This window comes from Mustela nivalis (genome assembly GCF_964662115.1).
Source record: "Mustela nivalis genome assembly, chromosome: 5".
Lineage (NCBI taxonomy): Eukaryota > Metazoa > Chordata > Mammalia > Carnivora > Mustelidae > Mustela > Mustela nivalis.
This window is the reverse complement of record NC_139024.1, coordinates 135,015,329-135,021,663: the sequence shown is the minus strand read 5'-3', so window position 1 is coordinate 135,021,663 and position 6,335 is coordinate 135,015,329. Positions and strand designations below refer to the sequence as shown.

The 6,335-nt window shown below is 40.4% G+C and overlaps 1 long non-coding RNA gene across 1 annotated transcript; it reads left to right on the top strand.

Annotated features, from left to right (window-relative positions):
* Positions 1-1,279: 1,279 nt before the first annotated feature.
* LOC309865126 lies at positions 1,280-3,338 on the top strand. The gene is made up of 2 exons (XR_014311970.1): positions 1,280-1,633; positions 2,388-3,338. It is a non-coding gene; the product is annotated as an uncharacterized lncRNA (long non-coding RNA).
* The last annotated feature ends 2,997 nt before the right edge of the window (positions 3,339-6,335 follow it).

Sequence of the window (6,335 nt, the reverse complement as noted above, 5' to 3'; positions counted from 1 at the left end):
TTGTCAGAGAAAAAAGAAAAGAAAAGAAATGGGGCATCTCCCACTTTCCCTGAACATTAACAATTCCCATTCCTTCCAGTCAAGTCAGAGCTAGAGAGCATCTCCTGGAGATTTCTGTCTTCAACTTATGCCTACTTCAGAATGTTGGGCTGTATTGAGTTCAGGCTGAGGGATATTGTAGGGGAGAGAAGAGGGCAAAATCGTACATGTTGGCAGTACTATGAATTCTGGTCTTTCCCATCCCACCTGCTACTATTTACTTTTTAGACTCCTGAAGTAGTTGCTTTAAGCATGTTTCCAGGCTTTATACTACATTCAGTGGGAGAGATGGGGTGGAATGTACTTATTTTATCCAATCCAGAACCACCAAACCAAACTAAATTTCATGTCCAGGTTGTTTCACTGGAGAGTTTTATCAAGCAAATGATTTCATTCAAGGAGCAAATTATTTCATTCTTAATCAAGTTAATACACTCCCCAACTCACTTTTTTTGAGATTAAGCTTATATTAAAATCTGGCACACACAGGAAGAGAAAGAAAATGAGAAGCTAATCTAACTCATCAACATAAAGGTAAACTTTAAAACCAACTAGTAGCAAACAGAATCCATCAAGATGTAAGAATGATAATACATAATGGCCAAAGGAAAGGAAATTAGGAAAACAATCACTAAAATCTACCACATCAACAGATAAAGATGAAAAACATGATTATCTCACTCTATGCATACAAATATTTGATAAATTCAACAACTATTGATCATACTAAAGTGAGTCCTTAAAAGCTTTCACATTAAGGTCAGTAACAAGATAAGGGTACCTATCTACTGTTCAGGAGGTGTCCCTAAATATTAAAAAAAAAAAAAGGCAAAAATGGTACAAGAATTAAAAATGAAGACACAAATTATCATAACTCACAGATGAGTGACGCCTAATATCCCTCTCCGAAGGACAGGGAGAATTTGGGAGGCCTCTCTGACAAAGGAAAGAAACAGAGATGATAGCAGCAGGAAGAGTGGAGAATTCTCTTCCTTGGTTTTCTGAAAACTGACATCGGACTGTGTTTTCTGCCCAGTGCTTGTATCTGAATGAATGAATATATATATATATATATATATATATATATATATATATATATATATGAATATATATATATGTCATATATGTCATATATATGAATATATATATGAATATATATATATATGACAAGAGCACAGAACAATCCTAAAGAAAATATTACCACACTAACAAAATTATACTTATTTTTTCGTGCCTTTTTCAGTCTTCATGCCTTATGCCGAGTTTTTACTTTGTTGTTGGGAAAGGCAATCCAGCAAGGGTGCTGAGCTCCCTGCAGGTTCCTGCCAAGTATGCCAAGAATGCTTGAATGCTCTTTGCCTGGGCTATTTCTCAGGGTTATACTTGCAGTGCGCAGCCTCAGTAGATGAGTTAACATCCCTCCCCAAGAAAGAGCAAGCTTGTTTCTGCTTTTTGAAAAACCGGGGTATCTCCCAAGCTCCATGTTCCTCTCCCGAGAATTGCAATCCTCTGCTTGTGAAGGCATCCATGAAGGGCCTTTTGCATTGCCTTCATGGGATTTGGGTGGCATGGGGAACCAACACAAAAGAACATGGTAAGCTCTACCTGTCACTTTCTCTGTGAATAATAAATGAAGTTCTTTGTCTCTGACCCAGAAGTCTCATGTCTTCTGTCCGCATCTGTGAAATAGGATGTAATAGACTAACTTGTTAGCTTGTAAGTAGGGTAAAATCCTAGAACCTGCACAGCACTTGAAAATTATGTAGTCCCAGTGTATTTATTTCTTGTGTGCAACACTATCCATGACCAGGTTTTATAAGTTGTGCATAAGAACACATAATTTTTCTTTTAAGTATATAACGTTACATCAAAGTGATACAATATAATTTGCTTCATCACACTTATATTTATAGTTCTTTTCATTTAAAAAAATTTATAACTTAATGATTTTTAAAATAATTTCTTAGGATAAATTCTCAAGAATGAAGTTAAAGTATTGAATGTAATGAATAATTTCTTCATAAATTGTCCCATTACTTCCTGAAAGAAAAAATTAGTAATAGAAGAAAATATGCCTACAAAAGACTCATTTCCGAACTAAAGACACTGGCAGATTGGGAAGTGAAGGGTTGGAGAAACATCTGTCATGCAAATAGATGTTAAAAGAAAGTTGGAGTAGCACACTTCTATCAGACAAACTGGACATTTTTGTTTTCGTTCTTGTTTTCATTCTGCTTTGGTATCAGGGTAGTACTGGCCTCATGGAATGATTCTGAATGTGTTCCCTCTATTCCCTTATTTGTATGATTTTGATTTCGATGAAGATTATCGTTAATTATTTTTTTCAGTGTGGTAGAATTCACCAGTGAAACCGTGCGGCCTTGGGCTTTTCTGTGCAGGGAGATTTTTGATTCCTAATTCAAGTCTGTTACTGAATTGTTTGTTATTGGCTTAAGAAGATTTCCTGCTTCCTGGATTCAAGATCCACGGTTTAAACTTGGTAACTTGTGTGTTTTTAGGAATTATCTGTTTTTTACCTGAATTGTTAGTATATAATTGTTTATAATAATCCGTTATCATACTATGTATTTCTGTGATATCTTTTGTATTGTTTTCCATTTCTCATTTTGTTGTTGTTGTTTTTTTAATGTAGAAGATAGAACTTTAATATCAAAGACAATTTTATTTGGACATAAAATAATATCAAATACGTTTGTCATCATCTACTGCACAGGTGGTTTTGGAGAATTCATATCTCAATTTGGTTTTGAGTCTTCTCTCTTTTTTTTCTTAGTTTAGTTAAAGCATTGCCAGTTTTGTTTATTTGGGATGAAAAACTTGTCACTACTTTCAGTGTTATGTCATTGTTTGTTCTGGTCTTGATTTTATTTATTTCTGTTATTTATTTGTTATTTTCTTCCTCCACTAAATTTCAGCTAAGTTTCTTCTTTTTCTAGTTCCTTGTGGTGTTATGTTAATTATTTGAACTTTTTTTCTTAATACAAGCATTTATAGCATAAATTTCATTATAACATCTGCTTTTGCTGCCTCCCACAGGTTTTGGAATACTGTGCTTTCTTTTCTCATGTTCTGAGACATATTTTGATTTGCTGTTTGATTTCTTATTTGGGCTATTGCTTGTGCAGGGGTCTGTTGTTTAATATTTACACATTAAGTATTTAAATTATAGATTTTCCAGCTTTGTTTTATTGTTAATCCTTACTTTTGGTACCGTTGTGGTTGGAAAATATACTTGGTATGATTTCAAAAAAAGAAAAAGAGGAAGAAGCGGAAAATTCGGCTCCATGATTAAATAATTAATAATTAAATGATTAAATTTATTAAATAACTATAAGTAGAGAATAGTTTCCATGAAAGCAGACTGTATCCCGATGGGTCCCTCCACTGGGAGTCGTGACGCCACACCACAGACCCCGGCCCTCAAGATTAAGTGCCCCAGAACCTCTTCCTCTGTGCTGGCCTGTCTTCCCAGGGCCCTCCACCAAGGAAACTTACCATCTTGCTTGCTCCGGAGGAGAAACACTGAAGGGAATTGTGCTCATCATGCAGCAAATATTAGAGGTGGCATTTGGGGCCAAGAGGCAATAACTTAATGGTGGACACGTTAAGTCTACTCGGCCAACTTTTCTGTAGTTTTATTTAACTACAGTCACATCTGACCACTCCTCAGTGGGCTGAGTGGGCTGCATGTTATTTTCCGGGGTATGAAGGAGGCGGGCAGTGGGCGAGCTCTTCCTTCCCACAGCCTGCCAGAGCCCCTGCTGTTAGCCTTCCTTTGCCTGATACAGCCTCAGGAGCAACACTCCTCTGAGGGGAGAGGACCTCAGCTCCTTGGAAGTGTAGCACACAGTCCTGAAGTCAGTCTGAAAATAAATGGGAGCGCCTGGGGGCCTCGGTCGTTGAAGCATCTGACTCTTGGTTTTGGCCCAGGACATGATCTCAGGGTCTTGAGATCGAGCCCTGTGTCAGGTTCTGTGCAGTGAGGAGTCCGCTTGAGATTCTCTCTCTCCCTCTGCTCCTCCCCCTGCTTGCATGCTCTCTCTCTCGAAAATAAGTAAGTAAGTAAGTAAATAAATAAATAAATAAATAAAATCTGAGAAAGATAGAAGGAAAAAAAGAAAAAGGAAAGGGAAGAGAAGAAAAGAAAAAAGAACTGGTTGGAAGCCATCCCTCACAATTCCTCTGAGAACCAAACACCCCGAAGCCTTTCCAGAAGGGTTAAATGGCAGTTAGCTAAAAGCAAAGTCCCCCTCAGTGTAAGGGCAGAAAACACTGGATATACAACTTTTCCTATAAGTCAGGTACCTGTAAGTGAGGCAATTCTGATTTCTGTAAGAAATGTAAGCAATTTTGTAAGTAAGCAGTAAGCAATTTTGATTTCTGTAAGGCAACTTTCCTGTTAAGGCAATTTTGATCTCTGACTGTGACAGGGACAAATCCTGGCGTCAGCATCAGTCAGACACAAATCCTGGTGTTAGTCATCATCAGCCAGTTCCTGCGGTGAAAAGCCCAAAACCCCTCACTCTGCATCTGTCAGACACAAATCCTGGTGTTTGTCATCATCCGCCAGTTCCTGCGGTGAAAAGCCCAAAGCCCCTCACTCTGCAGGAGCCTCCGTCCTAGAACCATTAACCCACCTCTAACCCACCATTAACGCCTCTCTTCTGCCCTGTGTTCTGTAAGACCATCCATGAAAGCAGTTCTTGGATGCACGCACTTTGCTTTGGACACCCTGAGACATGGGACTTCGACTCCATCCAGAAGGGTTCAATGAATCAGCTCTCGGGGGGCCTTGTGAGAAAGCATGGTCAGCCAACATCAAGCTTCTTCACACACTCCGGGAACAATTAGGGCAGCCCATCATCCCCCAAGCCTGGCTTTATCTCTCTGTTCACAATTGGCTCTTAATAACTAATGATGGATCATTAAGGACCCAGTGGCTGCTGCTTTGCTCAGGGGTGGGGCAGGAGGGGGAGGAGGGAGGGATGCAATGAGGCACCGCTGTACCAGAGAATCCCAGGGCTTAAATCCCTGTGGGGACCACAGGAAGCAATGCTCGTCTCCCCCCAGGTCCCACTTGGGTGGACATCGCGGCTCCTTTCGTGGTGAAAGAACAGAGGGCTCATTTATTCTGGGAAAAAGTTAACAATTGGGTGAAGAACAAAAGTGACATCCAACATGAAGTGTTGATAACATCGCTGGAGGCAAATCCAAATCAGTGTCCTCCAGGCACATTCCCTGCCACATGTCATAGGTATTTGTGTTCGAGTCTGTGCCCCCTGTAGTTTAACAATCCACTTAGAATGTGGCTTATGCTGTCCCCATCTGTAGGCACTTAAGGTACAGCACTGCACATAATTGCTTGAAAAACATTTATGGAATAAAAAAATAAACATATCTAATAGATTGGAGGTTTAACTTGATGGGATAATAAAAAAGAAAACTTTATGAACATCATTGAAGGTTTTACGGAACTTCTAACCCAAGTATTACTGAGCACAAACCTGAAGGAAGCCAGATTCACAGCATTTTGGTGGCTTGAAAGAAAATCTTTCACACGCATCCGGCCAACCAGCCCTTGAGGACAGGTGGTGCACTGAGCCAGCACCGAGGGCCCTGGCCATGGCAACACCAAAGAGACGCAGTTAGCCAAACAGAAATGAACACTTGGGTTTTGGCGGGAGACCCTGTACACAGCTCATCTTTCTTCTATCTAAACTTGAACTGATAGGGGCGCCTGGGTGGCTCAGTGGGTTGAGCCGCTGCCTTCGGCTCAGGTCGTGATCTCAGGGTCCTGGGATCAAGTCCCGCATCGGGCTCTCTGCTCGGCAGGGAGCCTGCTTCCTCCTCTCTCTCTCTGCTTGACTCTCTGCCTACTTGTGATCTCTCTCTGTCAAATAGATAAATAAAATCTTAAAATAAATAAATAAATAAATAAATAAATAAATAAATAAACTTGAACTGATAATGACTCAGAATCAATCCAGCCATCCTCTTTCATCAAGCAGATCAGACAGGTTTGACATAAACTGGGCTGTTTCCTTCCTCCTGTCCTGTGGGGGCTGTGTCTGGTGTGTTCGTAGGTAGTAACGTGATCCCCTAGCAAAGGAAGGGGATGTTCAAGGAAGACAGTTGGTAGCTATGCCGGGCACTGGCCCTGTGGAGTCTGTTCTCTCCTCAGGCAAAAGGGTCCCACCAAGGGAGAGCCCATGACAGACAGAGAGAAACAGTCTTTCCCTTTCCAGGTCTGGATTAATATGTTGCTAGCCATCCTG